The sequence below is a fragment of the Cupressus sempervirens genome, unplaced genomic scaffold (assembly GCF_028749045.1).
Source record: "Cupressus sempervirens isolate cs-2001-9-10 unplaced genomic scaffold, ASM2874904v1 CseChr00s100002_03, whole genome shotgun sequence".
Lineage (NCBI taxonomy): Eukaryota > Viridiplantae > Streptophyta > Pinopsida > Cupressales > Cupressaceae > Cupressus > Cupressus sempervirens.
The window spans coordinates 1,317,185-1,339,632 of NW_028322207.1; the positions used below are offsets into that span (position 1 = coordinate 1,317,185).

The 22,448-nt window shown below is 33.5% G+C and overlaps 1 pseudogene; it reads right to left on the reverse strand.

Annotated features, from left to right (window-relative positions):
* Window positions 1–5,305: 5,305 nt before the first annotated feature.
* The window catches only part of LOC149527822 (endoglucanase 9-like), a 28,359-nt pseudogene continuing 11,216 nt past the window's right edge, over window positions 5,306–22,448 (reverse strand).

The window sequence follows — 22,448 nt, forward strand, 5'->3', positions numbered from 1 at the left end:
AAAAAATATCTTCTTAGTGAAAACCTAACAATAGGTACTTTGATGTATCACCAAAAAAATCAGAAATACAAAAATACAAAAAAATTGAAAAAAGTCCTAAAAAAATCTATCAAGTGGTGAAAACCTGGAAACAAACACTACTTGAAGCCCTTGCACCTATGTCTATCAGTCTCAATCAGCTACTTTGCTACACATTTCCTAGCTTGAAATTGTTTCTTGTCCTCATCTTGGGGGCACAACTACTTAGCCTATTGAGGTATTCTTGTGCATTAGGGTTTCTTTGACAACTCACAAAACAGTGTTTCTCAACACTTTCCCCACCTTGACATCAAGTGTTTTTTAACACTTTTTAGATAGTTTACCTATGGTCTTTGATATTTCTCACTATTAGAATCAAGTCTTGAAGAAATGGCCAAGTGACTTACACACATGCACTTAACACTTAAACGACTGAGCTATGCTGATTTCTTTGCCATGTGTTCCCTCCCTAATAGTCTTTCAAGGATGTCATTGACTAGAAGACTGGGGGCATGGGACATATTTTCTTGATTTTTGCTTGTGGGTATAATTTTTTTTTCTATAGTGTTGTAAGCATTTATGCTGGTCCTATTCAACACGTTGGCTTACAAATGTATCATCCTTCACTATTTTGCAAGACCGCACTCAGGGTTTATCCTGGCGCTTATGCCTTGATATAGGTGTAATCTTGCTAAATTAAACTTAGAGAATCTAATCATGTAGTTATCTTGATTTACATGTCTCTGATGCTTAGATTGGATTTCCACATACCTATCTAATATCGATCATATTCATATCCTCATAGTTATACTAGTGATGGTTGTATGATCTCATGATGTCCCTAATAAATGCTCAATGATGAAATTAAGAGTCTAAATGTTATGCGCTTCTTGCTAGTAAACCACTTTTCATTATAGCTTGCATTTTAGGTTCATTTTCTAGCTTAGTCTTGCATCCTTGCATATGACGAGAGCTCTCTCTTCATCTTTTCATGGACATATCGGCTAACTGCTTTCATATATTTCTTTACTTTCTTCTTGTTCATGTCTTTTCACCTTCTTAATCTTTCACTTCATCTCTTTTCTATCTTATCATCACATTATATAAATTTTTGACCTCGTAAATTCATTTTCGGGATCGAAATCCGAATTCAAGTTCATCTTGATGCTCAAAATTGTTTTTTAAAATTCTACTTTCTTCTGAGCAGTTAGTTGACCTTTTGAGGTCGAATCTCTGAATCATCACTGGGGCATCTTCATTTCTTCATGTCTTCATCATTTCCATACTTCATATCTACTTCAATTCATTGTTTCATGTCTAAAATCACCTTTCTACTCATTTCGACCTAATTTTTATGCTATATCCTTCAAGGTCACCTCTAGTCAAACTGAGGCATTTTATCAGTTTCTTATAGTCATTCTTGGGTTCTAATCAACTATTTGTCATCTTGGACATTGCTATATTCTAATTTTCTCATTTCTAGCCAGTTTTTGCATCCCCTTACCTCATTTCCATTTCGATCTTGAGGGGGCAGAAATACTCTATCACTGCTTAGGAGCATTTGTTTGATCTTCTCACTTGCTCTCACTCTATCCACTTTTCTAAGTGTAAGCATTCTTCTTGAATTCTGACATCATCTTTTCCTAGTGTTCAGTACTACCACTATCAGGCTGTGCATTTAGGACTTGCTATCTTTTTCTACATTTCGTTCTTCAAAATCAGATATCTATATCTATCACCGCATACTTGGCTTTTTATTTTCTTTGACATAATGTGTTCCCAGATCAATCACGCATTAGTCAAAGAGGGGAAAATGTAATCACCTAAAAATGGTCATCTAGACTATTAGCCCCCTTTTCAACATTTTGGCTAAATTAATTTAATCACTTACCTAAGACATATTGCTAATAATCAATTTATTTGATTATAACCTATAGTTTGACTATGCTATCCTAAGTTCATTATTTTATTAAAAGAACATGTCCCCTTTTAATTAAATAAAGCACCCCATTCTTCTAACTCACTTAAAGTGCACACATAAAGTCCTTTTTCTATTTTACAATTAAAAGAAAAGGCTTTGAGACTTTTTGTCTTATATGACAAGTCAACTTATATTCTATTGGTTGACTTGTGTGTGCACATGGATCACTCCTCTTTTCAAATTCCACCGTTGATCATCCACTATCTTCATCTTGATCTCTACCATCCGTACAACTTTAAAAGGGAGAGAGCTTTCCCCCTTAATCCATCCATTTTTTAATATTGTTATGCTGTAGGTTTTCTAACAGGTTTCTTTGGAGCTTTGTGGAGAACTTCTATTTCTTGTCTACATTCTCTCATCCATGGCATCATGGCATTCTAGCTTAGCTTAGCTTTCATTTTTACATGTAGCTTAATCTCACATAGCTTAATAATGATATTGTAACACTCTCATACATGTTTTAGCATAGCTGCATTTTGCATTATCATCTTAGCTTAGTTTGCATTGTATTCTTAAGGAACTCCTTGAGACATTTCCATTCTTGCATCTTGTCTTTGGAACCTCCCATTGCATGGTTTACTGGAAAGAAGAGTATCTCTAAGGTTCATCTGAGAGCTTTCTTATTCTTGAAATATACTCTCTTGCACTTCGTGGATAAGGAGCTCTAAGCTGGCATCCAAGCATTTCCAACTCATGGAATCATTTGGATAGAAGGGTTTAGAGTGGGACACTTTTGAGTGTACAGAGGTGCCTAAGTTGCTTCTTTTGGCTTGGTTTGTTGAGGAGACATCCTTTTCCTCTTTCCTTTACCTTTACCTTTATGAGCCCTATAATACTTGACTGGTCTATCAAGTTGGTGTACTATCTTGGGTCTCACTAGCGACTGGGCTGTAAAAGTAGGCATTGTGACCTTAGCTCCTCAACCTTTAGCTAGGCAAGCTTGAGCATGAAAGACTATATTTGGAGGAATTGGATCAAGTTTTAAAGGTCTCTTGATCCAATCCTTTATCAATTTGATGATTTGTCTTACCCTGTGATTAATGTTCAATTTCTCATCTTTTTCAATCTTGGTATTCATAATAGGTCTATCACCAATCTTGTCCTTATTGAGCAATGGATCGAGTAGATCCTCCATATCTTGTTATAGAATCTTCAATGGGATATTCATCTTTAAAGCCCTTTTTACTAGATATAGAGTCATCCTACAATAATCCCTTATGCGAATATCATAGTTGTCTATTGAGCTCATCTAGTAATCCTTAATTGCATCCTCATGCTGAAATGTCTTACTAGCTAGATGTTGCACTCTTTCAATGTTATCAAAATAGGGTCATGGAGAATTATATTGGGAGAAGTATAAGACTATCACTTGGATATATTGGGAGCTCCTTACAATTGATAGTTGTGCCTACTACCCTCAAATATGTGAATGTTTGGTATTGGATGTAATAGGTTCCAACCTCAGAAATTTTTACAGTTGCTTCTTTCAACATCATATTCGCATAATCTCCTTTAATGAACTAGATTATTGTGAACATGAAAGCATCATTTACAATCCTACATTCCTTTCTTTTCTCAAAAAGCCTCTTCTTTACTAGCTAAGGATATACAATGTAGGGCCATGCGTTTACATCCTACATGCTACCCTTCTTATAGAGCCCTGATAATCCATCACCCTTTCAGCTAATAAGTACACCAAGTATGATGTCATGTAAAATTTTCTATTATTCTTTACCATCATCAACTGCTCACCCAAGTTCTCACTGAGAATGGAAGCTCAATCAATCAACATCTTTGCCATCTTGATAGTCTCAATGAAATGGACCATCCATATGTTCAAATGTCTAGAAGTAGGTAGACCCATGACTCTTCTCAAGAGTATGATCAAATATCAAATATCTTCCTTCATATATCCTCGTGTCATGTCAACTCTATCTACTTTCTTCCCTAAAGGAGTCTTCTTGATGAGGTATGATGATTGTATAATCTCAAAAGCTTCATCAATATGTTCCCTATACCATCTCTTAGCTTGGTGATAAGTTAATTTGATAAATTGATCCACTCTTGGGAGATGGAACACCCTCTCTATATTGTTGGGTTGAGATCCAAGATGATCTCTCCAGTTATGCTCTTCATGATCCTTTCTTTAGGAACATATTTCTCTACTAGTGTCATGACCAATTCTGAGGATTTCACTAAAATTGGATGTGATGCTGCATTAAATAGTCCAAAACAAATTAGAGTAGATATCATTGGTAATCTATCTATGGGTTTATTGCATAATGCCAGGAATGTGCCCAAATCTGTGCAACCTAATTCGGTGTCCTAGATCTCTAAATGGTCATCCTAAAACCATGACTTCATTAGAACATCTTGAAAATTGAACACTACAAGCTTTGGTACCATCTTTGCAGAAAGGGAGGATTGAATCTACATAAAAATGATGTTCATTAGTTTAGAGTTTGAAGAAAAAATGATTGAACCAAACCTTGAAACTAACACGAACAAAACCCTAAAAATATAAATATATGAAAAATCATTAGAAAACCTAATTTATGCCCCTAGAATGAAAAAAATGGTACACCAACTACACCTAGTAGGTGTGCCTGGTGTGCCTTCTTTTGTTCAAAAGTGCCGGGTGCGCAACAACGCACCATTGCACCCTTTTAACTTAGGTACAAAAGATTTTTGTCTTCAAGGGTGCACAATAGTACACCTAATTAGGTGTACTACTATGCAACTTTAAATGGTGTTTTGCATTGGTTTTAAATTTTAAGTTTTTTTTAAAGGTTTCTAAGCAAAATGAGGTGTGCAGCAGTGCACTAACTAGGTGTACTACTACACACCTCATTTTGAAGTCTTAACATTGTTTTTTGTTTATGTTTTGTAGGTGGAGGAGGAAATGAGGTGCATCTCAACTAGTGTGCTGCTACAACTCGGGTGCTTTGTGGAGATGAAGACTAAAAAAAAGTGGAGAGTTTGGGGGGGGTCCCTGGGTTATATAGCCTGAGGTCCTCAATGCAGTTGTAGGAGGTGCACAACTGCACAACAATGCTACTTCACACTTCCCACAGTACACACTTCCCTTTTGAGTTTGGCACACTAGCACACTTGATGAGGTGCACTGGTGTAGCTCTCTTTTGTTGCAAAATGATGACTTAGCACTCTAAATTTTTACTTTCAGGAAATGGTTTTTTAATCAAGACCCAATTTTGACCAAGGACATTTGACAAAAACCTCTAAAAAGACTCAATCCTTGGATAGGGGTTCTAAAAAGCTTTAAAAAAAAGTAAGGGGTCCCCATTTCTAGTCAAAATGGGGTGTACATTGTGAAACCACAACATATATCGATGCTAGAAAAGAAACATTCACAACGTAGTTCAATTGGATCAAGCCACCTACAAATATGAAATAAGTTATCAGAATAGAAGGTATATTAATCACAAGCCTTAGGTTAAAAAAATAAAAGAGCCTTTAGTTCTAATGAACACTTCGAATAGGGGCAGGTAAGAACACATTAATTTTTTGGCTTACTTGTGATTTCTTTCCAATAGGTCCTCATATGGGTAGCCTAGATCGAGGAAAATCCTCAACCTCATTAGCAGAACCTATCACAAGCATCATCAAGTCATTTAAAGAAGAAATTTGGAAAAAAAATTAGCAGAAATAAAATACAATTTCTACTCAAAAATAATAAAAATTCTTAAAATCTAATCATAAAAAAATCTAGTGTGTACCCAAAACCTAGAAACACTAGAGGAAGTTAAGTAGCCCATGCAATTCATCCTTGAATGAATGTTAACGGGTTGTTGTTTATCATTCCAAGGAGATGATGTGAAAACAAAAAGTGTACATTACATATCATTTGTAGTCTTAGTAATATGCTAAACGCACTTTTTTGTCTGCATACTCTTCAATGACCAAGGATATCTCTATAGCTATAAGCTTATCTTTTTTCCTAATGCCATTTACAACTATAGTAATGTACATGCATGCATATCAACATTAAGTAATTATGAAAAACACATGTGCATCACTATGTAACACTTGAAATTTTGATAACCCAAAAACCCTCCAAGAATAAGAAGATAAAATTGGGGTGGGGATGATACCCACAAAATTACCACAACAATAATGTTTGACCACTTCTGATGATCTGCCCTATTAAAGGATTTAATCACCTATTTAAAGGATCTAAAAAATAGCTTTTGAGCTAACCTATCACCATATGATTTCATTTCTAATACAGTTGCTAGAGAGTATTAGGTATAATAAACTTGAAAGCTTACAATCCTCTGATTACTGAATACAAGCACTTGATCTGCTTTCTCTGATCTTGATTGTTTGAGATATGATACTCCACTCTGAAATAGTTTCCCTTACACACCCTCATCCATTCACACATACAATGAATTTAAATCTTCCTTATAAAGACATTCAAAGACTCGGGGTTAGATGTGGATCTACGATCCATATTGAATCTTTGTTTCTTGCTCATTCCTTGCACTTGTATTATTGATTGCATGCCTTCTCCATTTTTCTTATTGGCTGCATGTAGATTGCATAGGAAATACAAAAGATTTGATCTTAACATTTTAATTCTTTGAGATTCATCATATGTCGACCATGAAAAGGGTTTACATCTGAATTAGTAAAGTTACAAACTCATATGTACATTATGTGTTACTCGACACTTACTGATTCCTAATGCTCGACACTTATAAAAAACTAGCTTACTCGGCTTCTGTTGCATTTTTGTATTGCTCGGCATCATCTGTGACTCAGAACTCAAATATCACTCAACACTTGTATAATGCTCAGCACCTAAAGTCATTCGGCACTTGATCTTCACTCGACACCTGAAGGCTACTCGGCAACTAAAGATCACTCGGCACCTGAAGATCACTCGGCACCTGTTGGTTTTTCTGACTCAGCACATATTGTGGCTCGACATACATAGTGTGCTCGGCTCCAATGTAGAAAATGGTTAAGTGTGTTGGCACTCAAATGTCAAAACCATTTTCAGACTAACAATCTCTCCCTTTGACATGAGTGACAAAAACACTTAGCTGACCTTATGAGTACATTCACTAATCTACTAGGTATATATAAAGGTTCTAAAAACTTGTTCAAAATTGTGTAACTTACAATGTATACCTCAAAATTATTGTAACTCCCCTTGAGTTGATTGTGCCATTTTGATAACCAAAATTGATGTTGTATATCATGCTCCCCTTTTATCTTGTCTCCCCCTGTTTAACTTGTGTAACTCCCTCATTCATCTTGTCTTCTCCATTCATCTTGTCTCCCCCTTTTTGACACTTATGTCAAAGGATTTTAAGGGTTAAAACCATATTTTTCCAAAAATGTGTTGTTTACCTCCATAATCATCCTGAGAGCTGCATCCCAATTATGCAAAGCAATTTCTAATGACTTGTGTTGGATGGCAGTCTTTGCAGCAAGGTGAATAAGTCCTTCTGAAGTAGAAAGATTAGGATCTTTCTTGAGAACAGTTTCAGCATAGACCTGTTCTTTATGGAGTACTTCTAAATGTGGGGTAATGGAGGATTAGAGTTGTATTAGTTTTTCCTTGATGGTGGCCTCTTCTGTTGTTAATACAGCTATTTCTTTTTGAGTGTGAATTGTTTGAGAAAAATGCTTCTCACTTTGAGCTGGATCTTTGGGTAGCTGCATGCTTGAAATATTCAAATTCCTCTCTAGGCTCATTATCTTTTGGCTAGTTTCCTGTGTGAATTATGAAAAGTCACACAAATTTTTGTACAATGAGAATATATTCTCAAGTACTTTTTTCACTCTGTCTATTACCTTTGCCAATTCAATCTGTGAAAGTTCTATTTCACTAGATATTTTCTCATTAACTTTCCCTTGAAATTTTCTTTCATACCATTCCATACATTTTGTATTTGTCTCTTGGTCTGCATTTGTCACTTGGTCAACAATATCTGTCAATTGTTCCATTATATGCTTGGATTCATCTGGTGACTAAATACTAAAGGCATCCATAAAGATGTCTTTAATCTCATGTAGTGTTTGTTTTTGTTTATACTCCTTCCTAATTATCTCTTGCCTTTTTCTTCAATTTAAGGCTTCCTGCACTTCATTGATTTGATCAATGCTTATTGTTTTTGAGTCATAACTTGGTATGTCTATCTCCTCATCTAATTCAAGGTCTCCATAGTGAAGTACCCTTGCAAATTTTGTAAAACTTGATCCTAGTGCAGATATTTGCAGTGGTTGTTGTGAAGGAGTCCCTGAGGTAGGCAAATTTATCAATATTTGTATTGCCTCCTGCTCTTTAGGGGTTTCCTATATTTTCTCCTCCTACTGTCCACCTTGATCAATTATAGTAATTTTAGGAAGTGCACCTTATGTTTGTGCTGTAGGATCAGATGTAATAATCTGTCCTGTTTGTTCTATTTCTTTGTCTACTGTTGCACTCAACTTTTGTATTGTTGTGTCAACTATGCTTGATGAAACAATTGCTGGCATTTGAAGTTGAACACTAGTAGTTGTAGAGATGAAGGAAGGTGTTTCTTGTGGATTCACCTTATCTCTAATTATGTTTTCTACTAGTTTTTGTAATTCATCCATACTGGCCAATACTGCATCTACACATAATCTTGCTTGTTGCATGGATTGGTCAAGGATTCTTTTGAGATCCTTTGTAGTTAATGGATTGATGTTCTAAGAAGAAGTGTCGGGAACATCTTGTACTATTACAGGTTTTGCAAGTGTGATGGGTACATGAGGAGGGCTAGTAGGTGGCAATTGTGTATCTTGCACACTTTGATCTTGTTGCTACTCTTGCTCAACTATTGTCGTTTCATCTTGCTTTTGTGTCTCCTCCTCTATTTCTTTCTCTTCTTCTTCCTTCTTTTCTTCTTCTTGTTTCTCTTCTTCTTCCTTCTTTTCTTATTTTCCTTGCTTTACTCCTGTCTTCTCTTCTATCCTTTTTCTTCTTTCTTCTAGTAGGGCAGTAGCTTCTTTCTTGTATTCTTCTTCAAGAAAATCTGCAATCTTTTTGTACAAGTTCTTCCATGATTTTGTTGTTCTTTGTACAATTTCTTCCATTTTGTTTTGGAGAATGAAGAATGCCCTGTACTTAGGTGTAAATCTAGCATTATGCCTTTTGACTACTTTCTCTATTTTCTCCTTAGTCAAATTAGGGTATGCTTGCTAGGGTTTATTCTCTCATCTCCTTCTCCATTTTCAAACAAAAATGCCATCTATCTTCTACAATTTTAGACAATTCATTTGGCAATTTTCCATCTAGTTCAAAAGGAGTATACTTGAACTATGCCATCATTCCATTAACTGATTCTTCTATTCTATTTTGTTCATCTTTAGTGAACTTATTGAAATTAACTTTATTTATGTTTCTTAAGTCTCCATTATCAATCTTTTTACATAATGTATCAACTAAAAAATGGCTTACCTTTTCAGATTGATCTTCTTCATCAGTATCAAGTTGAGCCACATAATTTCTTCTTTTCCTTGGCTCTTCCTATGTCTCCTTGATTGTTTTCTTCTTTGTAGCATCTTCTTTAGCTTTTTTTGTGGAGGCCCTCATTGCAGTTCTGGTTGTTGGCTTTTGTGGTGATGGCATGGCAGTTTTCTTTGGTTTGGACTGAGTTGGAGGCTATTCTGTTGCCTTTCTCTTCTTTGGCTTGGCTATGGTTGGTGCATCCTTGGCTTCTTCTTCCTTAGCACCTTCCTCCTTGTCTTCACCTAGGCCTTGAGTTAATTCCATTTGGCCTTGCTCCTGTTCATCCTCATCATCATCATTGTCATCATCATCTTCTTCTTCTGCTTCAGCCTCTATTCCTTCACCAAATTTCTTCTTAATTTTCTTCATCAATTTATCTTTCTTCTTCAATGTGGAGGTAGTCTTTAATTCCATATTTATCTTTGACCTTACCACATCATAAGTGCCAAAGTGTGGGGCACTCTTATCTGTCTCTTCTGCCAATAATGCAGTTATGGCTGCAGATGCTTCATCTATGTTAATCTCATAACCAGGTGGCCTTAGCCATCTCACCCTTGGAGCTGCTACTTGGATATAGGTGAAGTCAATATCAACTAGGAAGCATATATCATTAATATGTTTTTCCACTAAGAAAATTGGTATTCTCACCCTTTGCTTCATAGATTTCTTGAAATCCTCAAAATAGCTTGTCATCAGGGTATCAAAATTGTCTCCCATTTGTTCTATATATTCATTAATTTGAGATATGATAGTTCTATCATTTCTCCATGTAACTTTGTCAAAAGAGGGAAATTCATTCTGAACATAAAAGAATACACAAACTAGAATTGCTCCAAATTTGCATTGTGCACCCTTTGTCCTTCTTATAGCAGCTAGGTTTTCATTAATCTATTGTAGTTGTAGTTCTACAAGATCATAAGTATGATCCTTTTTCACTAGTTTGTAGCCTACATCTACTGCAATTCATGGCATACTTTTGAGTCTACTAGATTGATAGAATTTGTGTGCAATAACTCTAATAGAAAACTCAACTAATCCTGAATGGTGTGAATTGTCATTCCTCTTTTGTTCCACTGAGCACCGGTGTTCTTTTCAATAACCTCCTTGGATTCACTTCTGAAGGTCTTGTGCTGATCTAGGGTAGGATATCCAGTTACCCTATGAATGATTCTTTTTGTGATTTTGACAAGGACATCTTCTAACCATAAACTACCATCATGAATCCTGCTCAACACAAGTCTAATCCATTATGTTTTAAATACAATGGGAAAACTCAAAACTCGTGTTAAACCCTTCCTTTCAACAATTTTGTATTCATCTTTCAAGACTCCATAGACACACAACTTTGCAAGGGCTTCTCTTATTTCCATGTCTCCTATGGCTACTATTTTTCAATTATAGCATCTCCTTACATCCTGAACCATAACAACGTTTGGAGGTATGCAAGAAAGGGCTCCGACGGGATCGTTCTTATATGCAACTTTAGGGATGGGAAAAAAATTAAGTTGCCTAACCTCATTAGATACTAGTTGGACTTCAAATGATTCTTTGTCCTGGGTTTTCTTAGAACTCGAAGCCATTTATGCAAACTAGGGTTTCCTTTACACAGAAATATGAAACTACATAGCTCGGCACAAATGAAAATACCTCAAAATTGATGAAAATGTATTGTAAGAGGTTGCAATTAGCTTGGAATGTTGGATTCTCTGCTATGAAGTCGCTCTGCTCTTTTTATCTTCTTTGCTTCTTGATCACGATGAGGAAAAATGATTGAAATCATGATAATATACCCTATTTCCATTGCATTAAATGCTCAACTGCAAACTCAACCTCTGAAGGATTTTAACATTACTCAGCTTGCACTACATCTCCACTTTACTTGACTTCCATAGGAGTTACTCAACTTAGCATCAATTATCAACTCAGTCGCTATTAGGAACTCGACATGTATTGGAGTTTTACTCGGCATCCAAAGATAACTCGGCATCATCATTTGAAATTTTGTCTTGGCATCTTGTTTCATGCAGATTTATACTTTGCATTGCTTCTTCATGGTTTAGGGCTGATGTATGATACTTCCTTATATGTATTAGCCCTGTATGATCTTTCTTGTGTTTAATTGAATGAGAAATGATCACTTGACCTTGTGGGTGAAGTGACCCTTTCACTGGATGAACTTGATTCATTCTTTTTCTGCCATGTTTTTTTCATGTCTAGTCTTATGTGTTCCTCATCAATCTTTTCTTCACCCTTGTTTACTTCAATCTTTGGTGCCTTTGACCTTGTAGGAAAGTTTCTACTAATATGACCAATTTTTAGGCAACTGAAACATGTGGTTTGGTTTAACCATCTTTTATAGTTCCCTTTGAAATGTGTTCTTATGTAGTTCTAGGGTATATGTCCATATTCTTGACAATAATGATAGCTATACCTGGTGTTGTAATCCAAATGGTAGTGACTTTCATTTCCTTTTGTTTTTGCTGGTTGATTTGATGTCCACATAGGCTTTGATTTGCATTCAACTGCTCTATGTCCATACTTCTTACAATTATGACAATAGCCATCAAATCTTTGTGTCCTTGTAACTCTAGATCTACAATCTTGAGTCATATGTCCTTTCATGTTGCACTTGTGATAGTAACTCTTGTTTTTGGGTGTGTTTGGCTGATTGATTCTTCTACTCTCGCAAACATTAGCAGTATGCCCCCTTTTATTACAGTAATGAAAAGTAGGTTTAGAATCCTTACCTTTGTCACTTCTTTTCTCAACACTCTTTGATGATTCTCCTACTTCTGTGTTGTTGTATCCAAGTCTTGATGTATCATGGGTAGATCTTGGAAATTTCATCAACTGTTCAAAGTACTTGATGGCTTCACTTGACTTGTTGAGATTTTCTTCTACCTCTTTTTCTCTATTTAATTCATTCTGCAGTTGTTCATTCTACATTTTCAAAGTAGAGATCTCAATATCTTTCATATTGAGTTCATGATGAAGGTTCATCATTTGGGCAAGTGTATCCATCTGCATGTTTGAAATCCTTGTTAATTCAGTACATTTTTCTTCAAGTCTGTTTGTAAGATTTCTTTTGTCATCTTCCATCATGACTCTATTCTCAACTGCTCTTTTCTTTTGTTCAGTGATTTCGCATAACATTATGGCTTGTGATTCATGTTCCATCTTGAGAGATCTTATCTCATCTACTTGAACTTTGTTTTTCTCCATCAGTTCTACTATTGTTGCATCAAACTCTTTAGTGTCTCCATTGAAAAACAATTTTGTGGTGTCAATCTTCTTGTAGTTTGTATCATTTTTAGCTAAGGCTTTATCCTTCCTTCTTTTCAAGGATTTTCTTAGTTCCACCCTTGCTTTCTCTACTTTGTGTAGATCCAGTTGCACATCAATCACTTGATTGTCAATAATCTTTCCAAGTTTGAAGACTTCTATATTTAGACCTTTTTCTCCAAGCTATTAGACTTCTCCTTGTGAGAACCTTGCATCTCTGATACCAATTGTTGAAATATCTTAATGGAAAGAATGCTTCTAAGAGAGGGGGGGGGGGGGAGTCATAAGTACTAGCTTTTAACTTATTTTTATCAAATCCTTAATAACATAATATTGTAATGTACATGCATGCATATCAACATTAAGTAATTATGAAAAAACCATGTGCATCACTACATAACACTTGAAATTTTGATAACCCAAAAACCCTCTAGGAATAAGAAGGTAAAACTGGGGTGGGAATGATACCCACAAAATTACTGCAACAATAATGTTTGACCACTTCTGATGATCTGCCCTGTTAAATGCTACAACACATTTTTAAATGTGACCTTGTTAGAGGATTTACAAACACTTTACATGAAGTGTTACCCTGTTAAAAGATTTAATCACTTATTTAAAAGATCTACAAAATAGTTGTTAAGCTAACCTATCACCATAGGATTTCCTTTCTAATACAGTTGCTAGCGAGTATTAGTATAATAAACCTGAAAGCTTACAATCCTTTGATTGCTGAATACAAGCACTTGATCTACTTTCTCTGGTCTTGATCCTCTGAGATCTGATACTCTTCACTCTGAAATAGTTTCCCTTACACACCCTTGTCCATTCACACATACAATGAATTTTAATCTTCCATATAAAGACATTCAAAGACTTAGGGTTAGATGTGGATCTATGATCCATATTGAATCTTTGTTTCCTGCTCATTCCTTGCACTTGTATTATTGGTTGCATGCCTTCTCCATTTTTCTTATTGGCTTCATGTAGATTGCATAGGAAATACAAAAGATTTGATCTTAACATTTTAATTCTTCGAGATTCATTATATGTCAACCATGAAAATGGTTTACATCTAAATTAGTAAAGTTACAAACTCATATGTACATTCTGTGTTACTTGGTACTTACTGATTCCTGATGCTCGACACTTATAACAAACTAGCTTACTCGGCTCTTGTTGCATTTTTGTATTGCTCGACATCGTCTGTGACTCAACACTCAAATATCACTCAGTACTTGTATAATGCTCGGCACCTAAAGTCATTCATCACTTGATTCTCACTCAGCACTTGATCTTCACTCGGCACCTGAAAGCTACTCAGCACCTGTTGGTTTTTCTGACTCGACACATATTTTGGCTCGGCATACATAGTGTGCTCGGCTCCAATGTAGAAAATGGTTAAGTGTGTTGGCACTCAAATGTCAAAACCATTTTGAGACTAACATGGAATTCACTTCTTTGTTCACCTCATTTGTAGAATGAGAAGTTCTAAGCCTATGGATGATGTATTTTACCTACCGATTCTTATAGTGGAGGATAAACTGCTAATCAATTTTGATTTTATTAACAAGATTTATATAGTGTACAACCTTCTTAGATATCCAAACTCTGCTTGATTGCATGAAAATGAGCATTACATGATAAGAAAGAGGAAAATGACTATCTAGGAATCATATGAAACAATGATTATGTGAAAGGAAATATGTGGAGACATTTTTACCTATTGAGGAGCTTGATTGCAACCTTTCAGTCCATGCTTTCTAGCAATGAACCATTTTCTTGGCAGTGGAATTCAATAAATTCTTCAAAGAAGCATGCTTGTTGAATAAATGCTCATTTTTTAGCTCTATACTGTAAGAAGAGAAATTAAATTGTAATAGCCAGATGTCACATACCTAAGCACAATATGGTGTCATGATAAAAACACATGACATCCATATAAACAAAATCAACAATTGTAAACCAGAGAAAGAAAAAAACAAGTCAATGGGTACTAGATGCTCAAGCTAATTTGATTAAGCATTGGAGAGAACTTAATAATACAAAGTAAATAAATTATGAGTGAGAAGATCCATAACTTTAACAATGGAGATTTGATTGCATGATGTGTTAAAAGGGAGGGACGATGTGTGAAAAGGTAAGAATGATGTAATAGTTGGAAAATGTAGTTGCCAAGGAATAAAGAATATCTACTTTCCAGAGAAAAGAAACAAAAGAATATATTTTAAATAAATAGAGGTCTCTTAAAAAAATCTTATGCTACGAACTACACATGATTCAATTGAAAAATAAAATATGTGAGATATTTAATAGTTATATTACAAGAGATTTTAATGGTGATATTTAACTAAATGATTAAATTTTGAATATGCCAATTTTATTTAACAATAATATTATAAAATGAACACTTAACAATAAACAAATATAACAAAAACATATAATTTATCTTATCTATTTCTATGAAGATATTGTATAAAGTAATTAATATGGTATTTGGGTACATATAAATATATATAAAAGAAAAAAATTACAAATTACTATTATAAGTATTAATTATGAAACATTATTTATGTGATGTTTTTATTCATAGTATGCAATAATACTACCTTAGCATATACTCCATATTTTAAATACATATATTTTATTATATTTATTAAATAAATTAACTAAATATTAAAAATCATAATATAATAGAATCATAATATCAATACATATTATTGCATTACTAAATATAAAATGTCAAGTCACACTAAAAAATGTGCAACTATATAATTAAAAACTTATTCCAAACTTTGAAAACTAAAAACATTGAGAAATTTAATAAAATAATCCTTTCTTAATTGAAAGATAAGCAACTGATATGCATACTTTAAGTTGTGTTATATATTTATCCATAAGAGTACAAAAAGAAAAACCATCCATTTTTATTATTATTTTTTACCATAAAAATGACAAATAAATTATAACTCTAGTACCTAATTGGGCACTTGGTAGCTTGTTGTCCCAACTCAACACACCAGAAGATAGCCCCTTTGAAAAAATTCCTGCATGTTCGGCCATCAACCGAAGGGAAGCTAGTTGGAGGTAAGCAGTGCTCCCTGTTGAAAAGTATAACCACACTACACCCCACACATACTCATCAAAATATCCTGATGAATTGTAAAAATGATAGATGTCGAGGGTTGCAATGTTTTATCTGCTCCTCTTGCCATTGTCCCTTGCAAATTCATACAGAAGTTTGACACCTCTCACCAGCTTCTTTAAGTAGACCCTGTCATCCCTGAATACAATAGATGTAATAGGCATCTTAGCAGCCAAGTTAGGGCCATTAGTGTTTCGAATCACTGGGCATGAGTAGGTTATATCTTTAGGCTGCATCTAATAGTAATGGTCATCAAGAGTTGATGAACCATTAACTGCATGTCCCACCTGCATGTAGAGAAATCACCACCATCATGTTCAGTTCAAGGGTTTCATTCAATGAAATGAATTGATTTAAATCTTATATATACTTTAAAAGATAAAAACTTTGTTCTTTGATAGAAACATTAAAGAACAATGTGTAGTAATAGTTCTGACTTCAATATGTACTATAGAAACTAAAGAACAACAACAACACAATGACAAAAAAAACCAAGAAGAAAATAATACATGACACTATAAGATATTCTGTTTTGAACAGAGTTGCATCATTAATTTAAAAAATTTAAATTACAACTTAATTTTTAATACTAAAAGCTCATACGCTAAGTCTTATGCAATCTCCTAAAATTACAATGGAATAAGTATATGTCACTGTTTCTAATTGGAGTTTGAACAACATAAATTGTTTTTTATTTGTAATGAATTAGGGTAATGAACATACTTTCTTTTAATTAACTAATCATTATGATATACATGATCTCTCAAATGCAAGTTGGAGAAATGGTGAAACTAGAGTTTGGAATCTATGTTTGTGAATGAACTACTCAAATGCAAATTGTACAAATAGTGAAATTAGAGTTTCGAATCTATGCACACTCTCACTTCAATAGCATCAATTTCATCATGCACTACTAAAAATTTAATGAACATACTATATGAATTTAAAATCAGCAATCTATCCTAGATCACATCACCATAGCCATACGACAACATTCACCACTCACGAAAAATTGACTTGATAGATAATTTATGGTTTTTCTTTTGTGACAGTGTCAAACACATTGACCAAATGTATGTAGATGTGCATAATATTTGATGTCGTGGCCTTTAAATCTTAATCATAATCTCATTTCAATAGTTTCCTGACAGCTAAAAATAAAGAGAGATGAAGTTTTGTGCAAAATTTTAAGAATATAGGGCTCTCCAAATCTTATATACAAGGAATTATCCACACAAATAAATAGCACTTTTGGGTGTGCTTGTACAAACTCCAAATTTAGAAAATTTTCACTAATTTTTTTTTTGGACTTTAAAAAAACAATAATTTAATAAATTATAATAAAATATTCTAATAATGTAATTCTACAACATAATCGTGTTTAAACTACAAGTCAAATGCTAGAAGCTTGATAATATAATGGTACTAGAATTTGCTTCTATTTCCCTTATAATTTGAAGGAAATACTACATGGGTGCTTAATATATCATATTACATCACTTTAAAAACTAAGTCATACATAATCCATCTTGGATGACAAATCCCCAATGTTTCACATGAAAAAGAAAATGCATTCAAATAAAATATTTATGAAACAATTAAAATTGAAAAAATTTAATAGGTATATCTAACAAAATTGTCGAGCATTTGATGAAATGCCAATTTTGTGGACGACTTCTGATCCTATAATGACACCTCATTGTTTTGACCCAATTCCTAAATAAAACAACTTTGAACTCAAATTTTACAAATACACTTAATATCTCAATGATAATCAATCAAGATATAATCCCTAGTACACCCACAAATCATGAAGAGACATAATCAAGAGTTTTGTAGCTTTATTTTTCTATGTACATGTTCTCTCTTCTACAATCTATTTTACTAGTTCACATTTCAAATATTTTCATTTTAAGTCAGTTAAGGTCATGGTTGACAATGATCCAATCAACCATGATAATAATTAGACATTAACAACTCACATGAATGGGTTTGAATGCACACACCTTTACATCTCCATATCCACAAAATCATGATCGAGGGAAGCACACAAACCCATAAGAACCTTAAACACTTATCACCATGAATTTGTAAATACTTAGATCCTTTCACTTAATGAAAAATGATTGATGGAAGACACACATTGAAGGAATTGATTGAAGAAAGCTCTAGTCAATCTTACTAAGTAATTTAATCTTATATGAGAAATAATTAAATGCTATATAAGAAGACAATGCACTTAAATATTATGAATTGATGATTCTAACTTCTTTTGCAAGTTACTTCAAGTAAAGCTATATATCTAAAAACTTGACCAAATTCAATTGACAAATCCTAAGCAATGGTTTCCCTTTGTTTTGTTTTGTGATACAAGAGCATCCTAGCTTCCAAGTCATCAAGCAGTTGAAGAAAAAATATGAAAAGAGGGGTCTTAGCATTTGAGGATTAATTCTAATTTTGTGGTGTAATTTCTAGAGAGGGTGAGTCACATTTCTTAATAGATAGAGATGGTTGTAATAAATCAGCCTTATTATAGGCTTGTGAGGTTCTTGGCTTGATTCATAGTCATATTTTAAGATTTTTTAGATAGATTTAAAAATTTGAAACTAATCTATTTAGTTTCTTAAATTATATTTATTCATTCTAAGCCTATAGATGATGGGAGGCATAGAGATGCAAGCATTGCTAACAGAGAGAGCCCAAGAAAAAAATTATATATCAGGCCAAATATTTTTAATAAAGGGAAATATGAGCTTAATCTCTATTATGTGATGTGCCTTTGCACCATTTTGGTATTAGAGCAGACAAATCGAGGGTTATAAAATATGGGGGACTGTTGATGCCAAAACATAGAAGTTTGAGGAGGAATGCACATACATAATCAAGAAGACTAACCAATTAAAATTCAAATTATTTGAAGTCCAATAGCTCATGCAAGGAGAATATATATCTATGAAGATACATTGTGGGTTGATGTAAGTGAAGACTCTACTACTACTGAGGTGAAGTCTGCCTAGCCATTTGTAAAGAGGAGTTGCTACATTTTTAAAAAAAGATCATCATAGTTTTGATGAGTAAATCTAGATAATCCAGTCAAGATATATTGAATCACCCAAACAACAATTGTTATATTTATGGAAGATGTGCAGAAAGGTAGAGAGCTCTATTTTATCGATGTTAAAAATAACATTGAGTTCTGAGAATTAGATAGTGAAGGTGTTGTAAGAGGAATTTGATTCCTTGATAAAGGAAATATGGAGAGAATCACTTGTAGGTAATAGAGTATTAGAATCTTAATTTAGTGGAAAATATTTTTGTTTTTAGAACATGATTTGGTTAGAAGTGTGGGATACATAGTGAATATGTTCAGCCTTAAATACATAGGTATTAAATCTATAGTATGATGCATTTGGTTGTCTACTAGTATGCATTTGTGTATATATGATCTCCATTCTTCCTTTCTATGTAAATATAAAAGTTGTGTATATATCTTACTCTAAGACAAGCAACTTAAAATCAAGCAATCCTCACATAATGTGAATAGATATGACAAGGCAATACAATCATCTAAGTTTATGTTATTAATACATGCAATAATCATTTTAAAGTTAGGTATTGATAACATATGCATTCTATCATGCCCCAAATTTATGAGGCAAAACATAACCAACAATTTTTTTATTTTTTTTTGAAAGGTGTACTATAGCTTTTATGTATAGATCTATATTTGTTATGAATGTTCCATTAAATAGTGAGTTGTCCAGATAATAATTTATATTTCATCAAAGGTCCTAGAAATTTATTAATTTGATCATTGAGTTTGGAGATGGCAAGGTTAGTTGATGTAACAGAATTTTTTTTAATTGAGGTCATATACTTTAGTTCTCCACGACGGTGCCAAATTATCTCCTAACATTAACTGACAATCTAGGTTATGACAAAATAGCTAGGCAATGTTATCATTTCTTATTTGCATCCTATATTCGAGGTGAGACATTATAGGTGCAATTGGAAAGCACAATTTCTGCATCAATGTTGTTATTATGGTTCCATAGTTGCTTGGGTGAAGATGTTTTACAACAAGGTATTTTAGATTATTTATCATTTACTCACTATCCAATTTCTAAAATAAATTACTATTTGCCAATCCTCTATTATTATTTGGAAGTCTTACCTTTATGACTTAATGAAATAAGGAATATATAAAGATCCAATTGAGAATTATGATTCTATTATCAACTATATACCATTACTCTTAACTATGATTCTTAGTTTATACCTCCAATTAATAAAATTATATTCTAACTATAAAACATTGTCTAGTTACCAAAAACTTTAATTATTACCATTACACATACTTATCCATCCACGAATACCTATATATAAATTAGTTACTTTATAATTACTATTTTAATCCTATGATTCAATGTCTATTCGCTACATAGCAATTAATCTATAACATAGTTACTTTATAATTTATTAAATAAATCCTAATAATCCCAATCAATAAAATGCATTACTAATTATTCCCTCTAATAACATACAATTAACCCCTAATCATAGCTTTATTTTCTTAGGTTCAACATCACAATCCCATGTCCCAACATTTCCCTCTATCCTATACTACACATGTCCCCATCCCACATAATCACGGTTTACCTTATTAAATAAATAAAATGAACCTGCATTCTCCTCTTACAAACTATTCCCTACAAGTCCCTAACTTACCACCCATACTCCATCATTTTTCCAATGCATTAACCCTGATCCCAAACATGTCATAAACTTTTCTTGTTCCAACCACTAACACATGTCACAAAACAAACTAACCCTAAACATTTAATAAAAGAAATCTATTTAATACTAAAAAAAAAGACACCTTCTCTTCCTACACATATCATGAGTTAAACAAGGCAAATAAAATAAGAAAACTTACTTTATTATCTTGCTAACCATTTACCCCTTAACATCTATAATCAACTTTCAACCACTTAAATCTGCAATTTCCCTCCCCAAGTCAATTTCTTAAATCCTAAACCCTAGACTTACGTGCCCCCCATCTCTTCTCCCAAGATGGTGTTTCTTTACTTACCCCCCCCCCCCCCCCCCCCAATCACATTATCTTGCAACTTTCCCATTCCCCCCCAAATCCAACATTTATCCTAGGCATAAATATAACATGGACAACTTCCCAATGCCTAATTACTTCCCCACTTTCCCAAATGCTTATCTCCTCCTCCCTGGAAGTGATGTTGTGGGATGTTATTCAAGGCTGCAAACTTTTCTTATTGCAAGAACTAAGTGCCTAGGAAAAAGGTCTTTTCTTATGTCAGACTAAGGGACACCATAATTACCCCTTTTATAGGCTCAAGGTGAAACAAAGACAAGGCACCTAGTGTGGAGGCCACTACACTTCTTTCAATGTTAAATTTTGTTTGAACATGGCAATGACTGAACGTCTAGGTAATAAGGGGTTACCAATACTTAAGTTTGGTATACATATAAATTTTCTTTTGTTTTGCTTTGGTTCAAGTTTTAGGTTTTATATTTCTTTTTCTTTTTCTTTTTTTCTTTTTCCCATCCTCCTATCCCATCATGGACCTTCATGAAACGTTTTTGGGAGAATCCAAGGGATATTCCCTAGATTAAAATATTAGACTGTAATAGGGAGGAGACTTATTTGTCTCTCCCATACAAAATCTAGGGAGTAATTTATGCACATACAAGCCTATTCATTTTATGAAGTCTTATACTATGATTTCCACCCATTCCCTCTCCTTGCTAAAATGTTTTGTGACATGATATTGTTTTAGGTATTAAGTTTAACATCAATCTTAACATACTACTTAATACATCTTCTTGTGGGTTCTATCGAAGTCTATTTACTTGTTGAATTTTAAACTTCATGAGTCATATTCTACAAATCTACAAGAAGCAATCATTTTGAATTTTGTAACACAAAAAATGAACCATCAAAATTTGACAACATGTAAACTTACAATGCAATCATCTATGTTTTTATTTAAATCAACTATATCAAAAGAAACATAACCATTATGTATTATCCCCACCAATTGATTTATGAGAATAATTATCTCATTTACATGATTCTCCAAATTACATCAAACCACATAATGTAAAAAATTACAATAAATATTTCCTTACAAGTAAAATATATATACAATTTTAAACAATAAACAATGATAAACAAATCTCTTTTACATCACAATCAAACAACAATGGAGACTAGATACCACAACACCTTTGAAATGACATGGAATATTGGTCTCTCTTTACACACTTGATTTTTTAAAACTTTGACAAGGGTGAAATCCTAATATCTTCAAGGAAACCATCTTCACAAAACCTACATACACACACAAACTAAGAACCATGGATGCTCACCTCCCATCCATAGGCTTCTTTGAAGCCACCCACCGAGTAGGGGAAACAAGATCCAAATGGGATATACACATACAACATATGATAATGCATGAGAAACTTACAAGATAACA